The sequence below is a fragment of the Schistocerca americana genome, chromosome 2 (genome assembly GCF_021461395.2).
Source record: "Schistocerca americana isolate TAMUIC-IGC-003095 chromosome 2, iqSchAmer2.1, whole genome shotgun sequence".
In the NCBI taxonomy this organism is placed as follows: Eukaryota; Metazoa; Arthropoda; class Insecta; order Orthoptera; family Acrididae; genus Schistocerca; species Schistocerca americana.
The window spans coordinates 7112861-7130826 of NC_060120.1; positions in this window are offsets into that span (position 1 = coordinate 7112861).

The window sequence follows — 17966 nt, forward strand, 5'->3', positions numbered from 1 at the left end:
AAGAAACTCCTTAACAGCTCTGGATTTGGAACGCAACACCGTTACGGAGGTCATTTTGAAGGCTGCGTACGGCGCTGCCGCCTATCGGAACTTTATGAAACTACGGGGGCTGCAGCGGGAATGCTCCACCGCGTCCCACAAAAAATTCTGACTTTTTTCAGCCAAAATTGACTAACAAAAAAAGTGTTGCATTACGTATTGAACGCTCCTCGTATACATGCAAACTGAAGTAACGAATGAAAATTTGTACGATGATTGGAAGTCGAACTCTGGTCTCCTGCTCACTAGGCAGTTGTGTTGACCACCACGACACCTCGTCACAGTGGCTTTACACAGCTGTATGGACTACCCAAGCACTTCTCTCCCACAACTCAAATTTCCATTCATGCCTCAGTCCACTTGGTGTACCATTCTTGAGTACTGCCCGAGTGTCTGGGATAGAAGGAAGATATCGAAGTAACAGAGACGCATGCTTCTAGATTTGTTGCCGAGAAATTCCATCAAAACGCGTGTATTTAGGAAATGTCACGGGAATTAACAGGAGTCTCTGTAAGGAAGAAGAAGTTCTTGACGCTGCAGGGAAGTTTAGAGAAGCGCCTTCAGAACCGGCATTTACGACAGAGTGAAGAACAATCCTGCTGCCACTAACGTACATCCAGCGTAAAGTCCGCGAAGACAGCATAAATAAATCAAAGCTCGTACGGAAGCATGCAAACAGCTGTTTTCCCCTGACTTCATTTGCGAGTGAAACGGGAATGGGAACGAAAGGCAGTGGTACAAAGCACCCTGCGTCATGTACCATATATTTGGTTGTGGAGTATGTATATAAATATAGATGTAGATGTAAATGTAAATGATACACAGATCTCACATTGTAACACAACCCATTGTGTCCCAGCTTTGTTGGTCCGGCAAAGGACCTAAAGCAAGGCCAATCTGCAGTCATTTTATTAGCCGATCGCACTGTGATTTTATCACAGACGGCTAAGCGCTCAGAAGATCAGTTAAACAGAATGTAAAGCTTTTCGACAAGAACATCAACGAAGGTACAACAAGGCCTCTCAGCTGTTGCTTACACGTATCTGCTTTTGGCTTCGCCCGATTGGCCAATTTCGGCCAACCACGCGAAACTAAATAAGTACGTGAAAGCAATAGCCGAGGTGGAACCACTAAAATGTCCTTCAACAAATGGCTATGGTATCCCCCATCAAGGAAATTGGGTTGTTAAATCCGAAATGCATTTATATTTCTACATAACCATTTTAGGGAGAAATACATCGTGCACAAAGTTTTTCTAGTGAATACGTTCAGTGGAGTTTGATTCTAGGAGGTGTCCAAATTACCAACCAATAGAAAACATAATGTGTTCACTGAGCACAGAACGCTGTCCAGCTACAAAGTTCTTTAAATGTGGGAGTAGATGCGAGGCATAGGTTGGGAAACCTGGTGAACTGGATTGAATTTACCATACGTTCTACTTCATCATCCTCAGTTTTCTGAATGAGAAATCAACTCATGAGCAGTCCCTCTGATCTGAAGACAATTGTTTTGTTTCATAATACTCTTATAGCGTGTTTTTGCGCCTATTTAGTCTAGAAGACTTGAGTAGTGCGTGTCACGTACACTTTGCAGTCTGGACAATGAGAATCCGTCTTGCACCCACAAAACTCACAACCTTTCCAGAAGATGTAACGGCTGTCGCATTCGCTGGCGCAAGCCTCCTGGGTCCTCCCCATTGTTTTCATTGCTGTTGGTATTTAGTATAAAGGGCTGTCCCATATGTAACGCCGGAAATGCATATCCTCCTATTTCCATCTATTGTACTATAATATTTTTCCTTGTTTTGTTATCCCAAGATATGACATTTCTGTGTATATATTGTAATTCTTTTACTATTTGTATATATATATATATATATATATATATATATATATATATATATATATATATATATATATATATATGCATTTATGTCGATGTATAATTGGTTGTTTTGTAAACATTATTTGTATTTATTCGCTGGGTCTTGCCTAGGGAAAACTATGGTATCGAACGAATACATCGATAGGTCGTGTGGAGAACCAAAGTGTTTAGGATCTTTGGTAGTGTTAACTCTGCCGCATGGAGCGCGGGCAGAGCGGAGTCTGGCTGGGGTGGTGCAGTGGAGCAGGTGTGTTGTGTGACGCTCCCGTGAGTTGCCGCACTTTCGGGGATGGGCAGCATGTAATTGCGCTCGACTTGCTATGATAGTTTCTGGCACGGTGTCGCGGACGGGAAGCATTAGCTGGCGCACATCAAGAGCCCGTTTCGCCTGGTGACCGTGTCGAGAAGAAGGCGCGCCAGCATCCAGCTTCAACAACAGCGACGGCCGACAATGAGTGACTGTCGGCACCTCCTCGATCGACGGCTTCAAACCTTCAATCAACCAACAAGGAAGACTGGAAGCACGTAAAGTTTTAGAACTGTATGGCAGACCTCAGCTTTTCAAATTGTTCCATTTTCGTAACTATAATTACAGCAACTTAGCATGAACCTTTGTTGCTCATTGTCCCAATTGCATTACCAAGCAGGGTCCCTTCCTTTTCCGAAATGAACCCGAGTGTCGTTGAAATTCAAACGCCAGCATTAAAGTAATATTATTCCATTTCACTGCTTTAATTTCAAAGTTCAGTTAAAGTATTCATAGCTGGCTACAATATTTAGATTACAGAAGCACAAATTAAGAGTGCGAGTTTTGTTAGCATATTTTAGCTTACCTGTGACTGCAGCTCAGCTTGGTACGTACTAAATTTTACTATTGTTAATCGTTCAGAATCATTTAATTCAAGTTCAAAGTTAAATCTCTTATTTCTAAATTGCGTAGATTGAAATGATAGTTGAGGTAGCCCAAGACTAACCTTATTTTACTGAATTTCGATGTTCTTCACAAACATAGCTCACTATTAATGTCAGTCACTAAATTAACTTTCAATTTTCCGGTTTTATTAATTCATTTGCTACATTAAGTCAGAGTGTAGCGAAATTTATTACTTCTGACAAACTTTCAGTTTTCACACTACAGGTGTCAACCTTCAGTTGCCACGCTTCTAGTGCTAATTATATGTGTAATAACCTTTCTTTTTCAGTTACTATAGTAATTGTCCATAGGACTGGCGATCGTAATTTCCCCCAAATCTCAAATATCTAATTACCGCTAGTTAATTGTAACGTAACGGCCGCACATTTACTTTCTTTATTAACTTTACCCCTTTTCAAAATTAATTTCCACCAGTTTCATTTCCATTTTTCCTTTCATTTAGATGTAACCCTTTCCTCCCTCTTAACCAACAGATTAACTTTGGTGACTATTGCTTTTCCCAAATTTCCATTAGGTACACGCGGTTTGATTTCTACTGTCATTAACGTCGATAAGTGAGGGGGAGGTTACACATATCTAAATCGTTTCACGGTCTCTCCTTTTAATCTTCGTACGAACTTCGAAACGGCAAATTCTGAGATAACCGATCGCGGAATAAGAAAGCATCTACAGTCGGTTAATAGTGGAAAGGCATCCGGACCAGGTGCGATCCTATAACAGTCTACAAAAACTACGCGAAAGAACTTGCTCTCCTTCCAGCAGCAGTTTATAGCAGATCCCGGGATTAACGAAAGGTAGCTAGCGACTGGGAAAGAGCGCACGCAGGTCATTCCCGTTTTTAAGAATGGTCGTAGACAGGTGAACATAATTATAGGCCTGTGGCGTTGACGTCAGTCTGTGGTACAATTATGAAACACGTTATATGGTCAAGAATTATGACGTTCTTGCAGAACGAAGATCTCCTCATTAAAAACCAACATGGATTCCGCAAATAGAGGTCATGCGATACTCAGATCGCTCTTTTCCTTCACAGATCTATTGGGCTGAGGTTATTGCCGTGTTCCTTGACTTTAGTAAGGCATTTTACACCGTCCTGGAGTTCTGTTTAGTGAAAAAAATATGAACGTACCGAATATTGGACCAGATTTGCGTTTGGACCTAGACTTCCGTGCAGATAGAACTCAACGCGTCGCTCGGAACGGAACAAAATCGCCAGACACAGAGGTAGTTGTCAGAGTATCCTAAGGAAGTGTGAGAGGACCATTACTGTTTACAGTGTATATAAATGATCCAGTAGAAAGAAACAGAAGCTATTTAAGACTGAAACTTCCTGGCAGATTAAAACTGGGTGCCGGACCGAGACTCGAACTCGGGACCTATGCCTTTCGCGGGCAAGTGCTCTACCAACTGAGCTACCCAAGCACGACTCACGCCCCGTCCTCACAGGTTTACTTCTGCCAGTACCTCGTCTCCTACCTTCCAAACTTTACAGAAGCTCTTCTGTGAACCTTGCAGAACTAGCACTCCTGAAAGAAAGGATATTGCGGAGACATAGCTTAGCCACACCTGGGGGATGTTTCCAGAATGAGATTTTCAGTCTGTAGCGGAGTGTGCGCTGATATGAAACTTCCTGGCAGATTAAAACTGTGTGCCGGACCGAGACTCGAACTCGGGACCTTTGCCTTTCGCGGGCAAGTGCTCTACCAACTGAGCTACTCAAGCACGACTCACGCCCCGTCCTCACAGGTTTACTTCTGCCAGTACCTCGTCTCCTACCTTCCAAACTTTACAGAAGCTCTTCTGCGAACCTTGCAGAACTAGCACTCCTGAAAGAAAGGATATTGCGGAGACATAGCTTAGCCACATCTGGGGGATGTTTCCAGAATGAGATTTTCACTCTGCAGCCTAGTGTGCGCTGATATGAAACTTCCTGGCAGATTAAAACTGTGTGCCGGACCGAGACTCGAACTCGGGACCTTTGCCTTTCGCGGGCAAGTGCTCTACCAACTGAGCTACTCAAGCACGACTCACGCCCCGTCCTCACAGGTTTACTTCCGCCAGTACCTCGTCTCCTGCCTTCCAAACTTTACAGAAGCTCTTCTGCGAACCTTGCAGAACTAGCACTCCTGAAAGAAAGGATATTGCGGAGACATGCCTTAGCCACACCTGGGGGATGTTTCCAGAATGAGATTTTCACTCTGCAGCGGAGTACGCGCTGATATGAAACTTCCTGGCAGATTAAAACAGTGTGCCGGACCGAGACTCGAACTCGGGACCTTTGCCTTTCGCGGGCAAGTGCTCTACCAAGACTGTTTGCAGACGATGCGGTTGTCTTTAAGAAAATAACAATGCCAGGTGACAGTATTGGTATGCAGAAAAACTGGTGGCCATTGATGAATGGTACGGACTCTAGCAGCAGACGCTTATTGCAAATAAATGTAAAACATTGCGCATACATGGGAAAAAAAAGTCCACTACTGCATAACCGCACCATTGACGACAAATTGGTGGAAACATTATCTATCGTAAAGTAGTAGGAGTAACTATCCAGAGCGACCTTAAGTGGAATGACCACTTAAAACAAGTAGTAGGAAAAGCAGATGCGAGACTGATATTCATAGGAAGAATCTTAAGGAGGTGTTACTAATCCATGAAGGAAGTGGCACACAAGAGACTTGTTCAATCGGTTCTTGATTATGGTTCATCTATCTGGAACCCTTTCCATGTCGGACTGATAGAAGAGATAGAAGAGATCCAGCTATGAGCGGCACGTTTCCTCACGGGATCGTTTGGTTGGCGTGAGAGCGTTACGGGGATGCTCAACAAAGTCCACTGGCAGACACAACAAGAGAGGCGTTGCGCACCACGGAGAGGCTTACTACTGATATTTCGAGAGATTACTTACCGGGAAGAGTCGAAAAACGCATTACTTCCTCCCACATGCATATCGCGGAAAGACCACGACGAGAAAATTCGAGAATTATAGCCAATACAGAAGCTTACCGACAATCATTCTTCCCAGGCGCCATTCGCGAGTGGAATAGGGAAAGGATGGTCGGTTGTGGTACCAGAAGTATCCCACGCCACACCGTTAGGTGCCTTGCAGAGTATGATGTGGTTGTAGATGTAGTCTACAGTGAGAAATCGTCTATAAAAATAAGTGGACTATTGTCAGAATGCCTAAAAAATTTAATATTGCACTAGATATTGCTCAGCTTCCAACAAAATCAGCAGTAGTCGTACACAAAGCTATCACGCCACGAACACTTCAGGTAAACTGTTTTGCACACTGTCTTCTGATATGTTGTTGTTGTTGTTGTTGTTATTGTCTTCAGTCCTGAGACTGGTTTGATGCCGCTCTCCATGCTACTCTATCCTGTGCAAGCTTCTTCATCTCCCAGTAACTACTGCAACCTACATCCTTCTGAATTCACTTAGTGTATTCATCTGTTGGTTTCCCTCTACGACTTTTATCCTCCACGCTGCCCTCCGATACTAAAATGGTGATCCCTTGATGCCTCAGAACATGTCCTACCAACCGATCCCCTCTTCTAGTGGTGCCACATGCTCCTCTTCTCGCCAATTCTATTCAATACCTCCTCATTAGTTATGTGATCTACCCATCTAATCTTCAGCGTTCTTCTGTAGCACCACATTTCGAAAGCTTCTATTTCTTCCCATCCAAACTATATATCGTCCATGTTTCACTACAATACATGGCTACACTCCATACAAATACTTTCAGAAACGACTTCCTTACACTTAAATCGATGTTAAATTTCTCTTCTTCATAAACGCTTTCCTTGCCAATGCCGGTATACATTTTATATCCTCTTTACTTCGACCATCATCAGTTATTTTGCTCCCCAAATAGCAAAACTCCTTTACTATTTTAAGTGTCTCATTTCCTAATCTAATTCCCTCAGCATCACCCGACTTAATTCGACTACATTCCATTATCCTCATTTTGCTTTTGTTGATGTTCATCTTATACTCTCCTTTCAAGACACTGTCCATTCCGTTGAACTGCTCTCCCACGTCCTTTGCTGTCTCTGACAGAATTACAATGTCATCGGCGAACCTCAAAGTTTTTATTTCTTCTCCATGGATTTTAATACCTACTCCGAATTTTTCTTTTGTTTCCTTTACTGCTTGCTCAATATACAGATTGATGATTCCCTTCTGATATAACAGGCGTAATGTCCAGAACGATATCCTACACTTTCCTAGTGCTTCCGCCACGATTTTAGCCTCGGAACAGGTGCTTCACGTGGATCATTTCCAAGTGAACCACGGCTACGTCAAAATCACCTTCCTTTTCTTAAACAATAAAACTGAAGGAGAAGACTTCTCGTAAACCAATAAGTTTGGATGATGATGATAAAATATTTAAAACATACATTTTATGCCACCGTGGTATTACAGAGAAACTATATCAACGAAAAAATCACAACACCACTTAAAAATATGGCCGTTTCGCAGATCCTGTTTATACGTGATCTGATTTACTGCGTGACAACAGGTAATATTCTCTTTTTTGATCATTGATATCTCTCTCCTCTACATCAGAGCGAGAACTTAGCACACTGTCCATGTAACTGCCAGGAACAAGGCAGCTGCTGTTAACACATCAAGTGTGTGAGGCGGAGTACAGTCACGGCTGGCTCTTGGGGCGCCTCGGACGGTTATCTGGTTACTGTGTCACAGCCAAGAGTGCTGGCAGCTGCTCCAGGTCGGGCAATAACTTATTTACGACGGGGCTCCTAATTAGAATCACGAATCGTCCGGTATCCGTCGTGACCAGCCTGACGACTGGTTAAAGCACCCTCAGGCCACAACTTTCTCGTCCCTCGTGAGCGGTAAATTATCAACACGCTTTGAGAATAAACAATCGGCACCTAATTATAAATTACTGTAGGAATGCTTATAAAATTATTTATCTTACGGACGTAGGTATCTTATTCGTGACGCGTATAACCGTTTCGTAGAGGTCAATAACAATGCTGGACCGTAAGCTCGCTCATACAGATTAATTTCCCATACAAGAACACTACCGGTCATGCACTGCATCGATGACTCATGCGAAGTAGTTTTTCTGCCGTTTCACCAACTGTACCATTTTCGTGAATCAAATCTCTCCGCGTAAAACAGTGACACTTCCTGGAGACAAACATCGAGTTTACAGTACGAATTCAGTGCTTATGAAATCCATTTCAGGGGGCTGAACGATAAGAATTATCTCGCGTTCACGTTCGGCCGTTTACTAGTTTTGGTATTAGATTGGTGCATAAGTTTATAGCGTCTTTCCGTAAGTTCAGTAAACACAATAGATACAGGTGACAGAGATTTCAGTCGTCAGTAAAATATCCTCCTTCATTATTTACAACAATCTGCCAACTTTTCGATTCCGCAAATGTGGAAATCACGTGCGTGGTTTTGAGGCAAAGAACTCGTTGAGCCACATTCGGACCGGATTTTCATCTGGAAAGGAACTCCCTTGAAAGTTGTTCGACAGAGGGGGGATAGGCGAAAATGTGAGGGCACAAGATCAGGTGAATAAGGTGGGTGTAGAATGACTTCACAACCCAACTCCTGAACAGCGTTTTATGTCAGTCTAGCTGAACGCGGGTGGACATCTCGTGGAACAGCATCAGATCAAGCTGTCATCCTGGTCAATGCTATTGGACTGCGTCTGCGAGACGTCTCACTTGTTGATAATAATTGTCAGGAGCGCTGGCCTTTCTTCAGGGGAAGCAATTCGTAGTACATCACACCGTCGCTTTTCCACCAGAGACTATCTTTCGTGGCTGCGTGCAGCTCTTTGTACCGGGAACTGCTGCTTTGTTTGGGGTCAACCATTACTTTATTTATTTATTTATTTTTGTCATCAGTTTTCTGTCTGGTTTGATGCGATCCGCCACGAATTCCTCTCCTGTGCTAACCTCTTCATCTCAGAGTAGCACATGCAACCTACGTCCTCAATTATTTGCTTGACGTATTCCAATCTCTGTCTTCCTCTACAGTTTTTGCCCTCTACAGCTCCCTCTAGTACCATGGAAGTCATTCCCTCATGTCTTAGCAGATGTCCTATCATCCTGTCCCGTATCCTTATCAGTGTTTTGCACATATTCCTTTCCTCTCCGATTCTGCGTAGAACCTCCTCATTCCTTACCTTATCAGTCCACCTAATTTTCAACATTCGTCTATAGCACCACATCTCAAATGCTTCGATTCTCTTCTGTTCCGGTTTTCCCACAGTCCATGTTTCACTACCATACAATGCTGTACTCCAGACGTACATCCTCAGAAATTTCTTCCTCAAATTAAGGCCGGTATTTCATATTAGTAGACGTCTCTCGGCCAGAAATGCCTTTGTTACCATAGCGAGTCTGCTTTTGATGTCCTCCTTGCTCCGTCCGTCATTGGTTATTTTACTGCCTAGGTAGCAGAATTCCTTAACTTCATTGACTTCGTGACCATCAATCCTGATGTTAAGTTTCTCGCTGTTCTCATTTCTACTACTTCTCATTACCTACGTCTTTCTTCGATTTACTCCCAAACCATACTGCGTACTCATTAGACTGTTCATTCCATTCAGCAGATCATATATTCTTCTTCACTTTCAATCAGGATAGCAATGTCATCAGCGAATCGTATCATTGATATCCTTTGACCTTGAATTTTAATTCCACTCCTGAATCTTCCTTTTATTTCCATCATTGCTTTCTCGACGTACAGATTGAACAGTGAGGGCGAAAGACTACATCCTTGTCTTACATCCTTTTTAATACGAGCACTTCGTTCTTTGTCGTCCACTCTTATTACTCCTTCTTGACTGTTGTACTTATTGTATATGACCCCTCTTTCCCTATAGCTCACCCCTACGTTTTTCAGAATTTCGAACATCTTGCACCATTTTACACTGCCGAACGGTTTTTTCCAGGTCGACGAATCCTGTGAACGTGACTTGATTTTTCTTTAGGCTTACTTCTATTATTAACCGCAACGTCAGAATTGCCTCTATCGTGTCTTTACCTTTCCTAAAGCCAAACCGATCGTCATCTAGCGCAGCCTCAATTTTCTTTTTCATTCTTCTGTATATTATTCTTGTCAGCAACTTGGATGCATGAGACGTTAAGCTGATTGTGCTTTAAATCTCGCACTTGTCAGCTCATCCCGTCTTCGGAATTGTGTGGGTGATGTTTGTCCGAAAGTCAGATGGTAAGTCGCCAGACTCATACATTCTACACACCAACATGAATAGTCGTTTAGTTGCCATTTTTAGAAATTCTGATTGAATGTTACCTACCCCGTCTGCCTTATTTGATCCTAAGTCCTCCAAAGCTCTTTTACATTCTGATTTCAATACCGGGTCTCCCATCTCTTCCAAATCGACTCCTGTTTCTTCTTCAATCACATCAGACAAATCTTCCCTCTCACCCCCGTTGCACGCTTGCTTTTAATGTCACCAAAGGTTGTTTTGACTTTCCTGTATGCTGAGTCAGTCCTACCGACAACCATTTGTTTTTCAATTTTTTCGCATTTTTCATGCAGCCACTTCGTCTTAGCTTCCCTGCACTTCCTATTTATTTCATTCCACAGCGCTTTGTATTTCTGTATTCCTGAGTTTCCCGGAACATTTTTGTGCTTCGTCCTTTGATCGATCAATTGAAGTATTTCTTCTGTTACCCATGGTTTCTTCGCAGTTACCTACTTTGCATCTATGTTTCGCTTCTCAACTTCTGTTATCGCCATTTGTAGGGATGTCCATTCCTCTGCAAGTGTAATGCCTACTGAGCTATTCATTATTTCTGTATCTATAGCCTCAGAGAACTTCAGGCGTTTCCAGAATGAGAAGGTCCGAGACGAGGTACTGGCAGAATTGAAGCTGTGAGGACGGATCGTAAGTAGTGCTTGGAAAGCTCAGATGGTAGAGCTCTTGCCCGCGTAAGGCAAAGGTCCCGAGTTCGAGTCTCGGTACGGCACACAGTTTTAATCTGCAAGGAAGTTTCAACTTCAAGGTTATCTCGTCATTCCTTAGTACTTCCGTATCCCACTTCTTTGCGTGTTGATTCTTCCTGACTAATATCTTAAACTTCAACCTACTCTTCATCACTACTATGTTGTAGTATGAGTCCATATCTGCTCCTGGTTACGCCTTATAATCCAGTATCTGAAAGCGGAATCTCCGTCTGACCATGATGTAATGTAAGCGAAATCTTCCCGTATCACCAGGCCTTTTCCAGGTATACCTACTCATCTTGCGATTCGTGAACAGAGTATTCGCTATTACTAGCTGAAGTTTATTACAGAACTCAATTAAATTTTCTCCTCTCTCATTCCTTGTCCGAAACCCATATTCTCCTGTAACTTTTTCTTCTACTCCTTCCCCTACAACTGCATTCCAATCCCCCATGACTATTAGATTTTCATGTAACTTTACATACTGTATTACCCTGTCAATATCCTTATACACCTTCTCTATCTCTTCATTTTCAGCTTGTGACGTCAGCACGTATACCTGAACTATCGTTGTCGGTGTTGGTTTGATGTCGATTCTGATAAGAATAACCCTATCACTGAACTGTTCACAGTAACACACTCTCTGCCCTACCTTCCTATTCATAACGAATCCTACTCCCGTTGCACCATTTTCTGCTGCAGTTGATATTACCCTATACTCATCTGACCAGAAATCCTTGTCTTCTTTCCACTTCACTTGACTGGCCCCTACTATATGTAGATTAAGCCTTTGCGTTTCCCTTTTCAGATTTTCTTGTTTTTCTACCACATTCATGCGTCTGACAGTCCACACCCCGACTCGTAGAATGTTATTTCGTTGATTATACAATCTTTTTCTCATGGTAACCTCTCCCTTGGCAGTCCCCTCCCGGAGACCCGAACAGGGGACTATTCCGGAATCTTTTGCTAAAGGAGAGATCATCGTGACACTTCTTCAATTACAGGCCACATGTCCTGCGGATACATGTTACATGTATTTAATGCAGTGATTTCCATTACCTTCTGCATCCTCATGTCGTTGATGTTTGTTGATTCTTCCGCGTTCTGGCGCGGTTTCCCACCCCTATGATAAGAGAGTGCCATGAACCTCTGTCCTCTTCCCGCGCTCTTTGACAAGACCATTGGCAGAATGTGGGTGACTTTTTATGCCGGAAGTCTTCGGCTGTCAATGCTGATTATTAATCTAAATTTAAGCAGCGTCGGGATTCGAACCCGGAACCGAAGACGTTTTGATGATGAATCAAAGACGCTACCCGAAGACCACAGATGTACGTCGCCCACCGATAATGATACAGGACAGGAATGGTCGGTGTTGTTCACGAGACAATTGATGACGAGCGAGCAGACATGAACTTATGAACACCCTATGATTTTTGTGATTTTTGGTTTTGAGAATGCGGTACCAATACACCCGATTTTTGAACCTTTCGCATTGCGTGCAAATGTCGCACGCTGGTGGAATGATGACAGTTCATCACATGTGCCAAGTCTCGAGTACTTTGACATGGTTAGTTGTGGATTTAATGCGTTTAAACAATCTTCATCGAATCATGATGGTCTTCCTGAACTCGGAGGATCATTAATGTCAATACGACCCGCGTGAAAATGAGAAACCATTTGCTTGCCGTGTTCCGGCCAATGGGATTATGTCCACACATGGCGCAAATACTTCTGGCTGCTGTCACCCCTCTATTGAACTCAGACAGGAGAAAATGTCGGAAATGTTCCTTTTTCCCCGCCACGCACTCCGTTTTCTGGTTTCCACAGCTCCACTATCTCCAAATAACATAATCACAATGTGTAAACTTAAAACGGGCCACAGTGAACTACTAATAAAATACGATAATCGGTAAATAGATCCATAGCAACCAGGACACCAATATGCAACACAAAAATCACTACAAACTTAAAGCGCCAACCTAATTCTCCATCTAAGAGGAAGTCCCCAAGATACTAACTACTAAGTGGCCGAACGCGAGGATTAAATCTCACGACCATCATCCATACTCAAAGGAACCACCCTCGCCTGTGACCAAGTTGCACTCTCTGGTCTCATCGTTCGCTCCAAAATCTGGAATGGCCTGCACTCTGCCCCGCCTTCTGTACCTCCTCCGGCTAGTATCCTGAACTCAGTCACGAAGTTTTCACTGCTCGCCACACACCATGAACACATTTTCTGTCATGCATATGCCAGCACGATATTTATCTCCGATCCACGAAACTGGTGGCTTATTGCCGGGCTCCTAACAATTCGTCCTCCCTGGCCTTCACAGCCTTTCCCAGCATAACATTAATGATCCCTCAGCGGCACACTAGTCCTTCAGCCCCAACTGGAGGCGTCTATCGACACTTTCGCTCACTTGCCGTAATCCCATCCTCCGCCCAACGCCTACATCACATATATTAGTTCTCCCCACTACATACATCCAACATATTTTCTCTCCGAAACTCCTCATCCAATTCTCCCACCCAGCATTATAAGAAGTTCCAAGCACTACCATCTCCATATAACAGCAAGAACTCAAGTCATCATAATTGATTATCGTTATTTTATCTTATTCGGTATGGATGCGACAACATGCATACCTAATATGACGGCCGGCCGAAGTGGCCGTGCGGTTAAAGGCGCTGCAGTCTGGAACCGCAAGACCGCTACGGTCGCAGGTTCGAATCCTGCCTCGGGCATGGATGTTTGTGATGTCCTTAGGTTAGTTAGGTTTAACTAGTTCTAAGTTCTAGGGGACTAATGACCTCAGCAGTTGAGTCCCATAGTGCTCAGAGCCATTTGAACCATCTAATATGACGAGATTTTCCGGTGCTCACAACTCGGGTTCTGCTGCTCATGAAAAGGTAGGTTCAAATGTTTTGGATAGCCCTTGGCTGGAGACCACTTGTGTACTCAGCGGACGGTCAGTATTAGTGTTAATATCCTATCGCACAGGGTCAATATATGAATATTACACTCTTCCTCCTGCTTAGGCAAACGCAGCAACTCAGGTGATTCTTTCTGCATTTCATGTAATCTACGGTGAACTTTGTGACGTGCGTGGAGGCACCATTTTTGTTCATGGGCGGTTCCTCGGAAAAACTCACAAAAAGGATTTTTTTTACTATATTTCCACCGTCACTAGTGAACCAAAACCCAGCCACGGATTCCGAGATGTCTACGCACAACAAACGGCTGAAATTTTAGTTATTTATTCTTAAGATAACCTTGAAAATTTTCTTCGTATCTTTATTCGGTTCTGAAAATACACATATTAAAATTTACCCTACTTGTACAAGTGAAATCACGCACGTAAAATCCGGTATAAGGTGAAAACGCGGTTTATAAAGTGATGTAGGACGGAGACATATGCTGGAAAGTGTCACCGTTTTCGTCTTCGAACTCCATGTTGTAGTACTGGACCACATGCAAAATTTTTTTGCACGTGAAATCTAGTAGGAGGTGTAATATTAGTTTTGCGTTATTTCAGTTTCATAGAAGTATACTATCTAAATTTCACTGACCAATACATTTATTGTCATATAAGTGACACTCCCTGCTGCAGCAGAGAAAAGATTGGAACCAGCGGAAAAATGCTCCTATTGCAGCACAAAAAAGAATAATATGCTTCCGTTTTAAAAGGCTCTGACTGAAAAGTGCGGTACTAGATGCCTCATTCTACCTTCCTGGACAGCTTTAAAATTTTTCCTCAAAAATTTTACATGCAAACATGTTCGCGCTTTTTTATGCTGAGAGAGAAGAGGGCACTGGCAGTGGAAAAGAGACGGAAAAGTAATAAATGCTGGAAGAGAGTAGACAGTGGTTTTGTTATAGAAAGATCGAAGGAGACAATGCCATTGTGATAGAAATAGAGGGACACAGTGGCGGTCGAACACAATTGACGGTGAAACAAAAGTGCTACGAAAAGACTGAATGAGACTTTGGGGAGGGGGGGGGGGGGGGGAGAGAGAGAGAGAGAGAAATAGAGAGAAAGAAGGAAGAGGAAACGGAAGTGGGTGAGAGCTAGTGATAATAAGGTAAGAGTATATGACAACAACAGTGCGGAAGAGAGTGATTATGAGAGTGAGAAGAGACAGCAGCAATAGGAAAGCAAGAATGGGACGATACTAGCAGTAAGAGAGAGCAAGACGGAGACGGCGACAGCAGTGAGAGGAGACTGCATTAGCAGGGCAGAAGGAAGGAGAGGGCTGTGACAAAGGAGACAATGACCGAGGCACACAGAACGATAATCACAGAGAGTTGAGCGGAATGTGTGAGTGGGAGTGGATGAGTATAAGCAGCCTACAACGACATGCTAGCAGGTGTGTACACTTAGGGAAGATTGTGGGAGTTTGAGGTGAGCTGCATGTTAAAAATGCACGAATATGTTCGCATGCCAAAATTTTTGACAAATTTTTTACAGGGGCTGAAGAAGGTAGAATGACACAGCTGGTACCTCGCTTTTCAGCCAGAATCTACTAAACACACAGGAACATATTCGCATTTTTTGTGCTCCGATAGGAGCATTTTTCCACTGGTACAAAATTATGTTTGGCTTTCAGTTATTTTTAACAAAGTGGAAGATGGAGAAGAATGTCTCCTTCTGTTCACCCTTAACAGGAGCAATGTATAGTAAATGACGAGTAAAACACAACAATTTAAAATTGAATATAACGTCAATGACGTTCAGTTTTTACAGGAATGGATCATTTTAGCAGAAAGAAACAGCGGTCACGACAAATTTTTATCGCACAATTCTCATAGTCACTTATGCTCCAAAGCATCATATTCTTAGTAATTTAAACAGATAACAGATCCACCCCTCCCCCCATGAACCATGGACCTTGCCGTCGGTGCGGAGGCTTGCGTGCCTCAGCGATACAGATAGCCGCACCGTACGTGCAACCACAACGGAGGGGTATCTGTTGAGAGGCCAGACAAACGTGTGGTTCCTGAAGAGGGGCAGCAGCCTTTTCAGTAGTCGCAAGGGCAACAGTCTGGATGATTGACTGATCTGGCCCTGTAACACTAACCAAAACGGCCTTGCGGTGCTGGTACTGCGAACGGCTGAAAGCAAGGGGAAACTACAGCCGTAATTTTTCCCGAAGGCATGCAGCTTTACTGTATGGTTAAATGATGATGGGATCCTCTTGGGTAAAATATTCCGGAGGTAAAATAGTCCCCCATTTGGATCTCCGGGCGGGGACTACTCAGGAGGACGTCGTTATCAGGAGAAAGAAAACTGGCGTTCTACGGATCGGAGCGTGGAATGTCAGATCCCTTAATCGGACAGGTAGGTTAGAAACTTTAAAAAGGGAAATGGATAGGTTAAAGTTAGATATAGTGGGAATTAGTGAAGTTCGGTGGCAGGAGGAACAAGACTTTTGGTCAGGCGAGTACAGGGTTATAAATACAAAGTCAAATAGGGGTAATGCAGGATAGGTTTGATAATGAATAAAAAATTGGAGTGCGGGTAAGCTACTACAAACAGCATAGTGAACGCATTATTGTGGCCAAGATAGACACGAAGCCAACGCCTACTACAGTAGTACAAGTTTATATGCCAACTAGCTCTGCAGATGACGAAGAAATTGAAGAAATGTATGATGAAATAAAATAAATTACTCAGATAGTGAAGGGAGACGAAAATTTAATAGTCATGGGTAACTGGAATCCGGTAGTAGGAAAAGGGAGAGAAGGAAACGTAGTAGGTGAATATGGATTGTGGGAAGAAATGAAAGAGGAAGCCGTCTGGTAGAATTTTGCACAGAGCACAAATTAATCATAGCTAACACTTGGTTCAAGAATCATAAAAAAAGGTTGTATACATGGAAGAAGCCTGGAAATACTCACAGGTTTCAGATAGATTATATAATGGTAAGACAGAGATTTAGGAACCAGGTTTTAAATTGTAGGACATTTCCAGGGGCAAATGTGGACTCTGACCACAATCTATTGGTTATGAACTGTAGATTAAAACTGAAGAAACTGCAAAAAGGTGGGAATTTAGAGATGGGAACTGAATAAACTAAAACAACCAGAGGTTGTACAGAGTTTCAGGGAGAGCATAAGGTAACAATTGACAGGAATGGGGGAAAGAAATACATTAGAAGAAGAATGGGTAGCTCTGAGGGATGAAGTAGTGAAGGCAGCAGAGGATAAAGTAGGTAAAAAGACGAGGGCTCCTAGAAATCCTTGGGTAACAGAAGAGATAATGAATTTAATTGATGAAAGGAGAAAATTCAAAAATGCCGTAAATGAAACAGGCAAAAAAGAATACAAACGTCTCAAAAATGAGATCGACAGGAAGTGCAAAATGGCTCAGCAGGGATGGCTAGAGGACAAAAGTAAGGATGTAGAGGCTTATCTCACTAGGGGCAAGATAGATACCGACTACAGGAAAATTACAGAGACCTTTGGAGAAAAGGTATGAACTTGTATGAATATCAAGAGCTCAGATGGAAACCCAGTTCTAAGCAAAGAAGGGAAAACAGAAAGGTGGAAGGAGTATATAGAGGGTCTATACAAAGGCGATGTACTTGAGGACAATATTATAGAAATGGAAGAGGATGTAGATGATGATGAAATGGGAGATATGATACTGCGTTAAGAGTTTGACAGTGCACTGAAAGACCTAAGTCGAAACAATGCCCCAGGAGTAAACATTCCATTAGAACTACTGACGGCCTTGGGAGAGCCAGTCCTGAGAAAACTCTACGATCTGGTGAGCAAGATATATGAGACGGGCGAAACACCCTCAGACTTCAAGAAGAACATAATAATTCCAATCTCAAGGAAAGCAGGTGTTACAGATGTGAAAATTACCGAACTATCAGTTAAATAAGTCGCGGCTGCAAAATACAAACGCGAATTCTTTATAGACGAATGGAAAAACTAGTAGAAGCCGACCTCGGGGAAGATCAGTTCGTATTCCGTAGAAATATTGGAACACGTGAGGCAATACTGACCCTACGACTTATCTTAGAAGCTAGATTAAGGAAAGGCAAACCTACGTTTCTAGCAGTGTTGACTGGAATACTCTCTTTCAAGGTGGCAGGGGTAAAATACAGGGAGCGAAAGGCTATTTACAATTTGTACAGA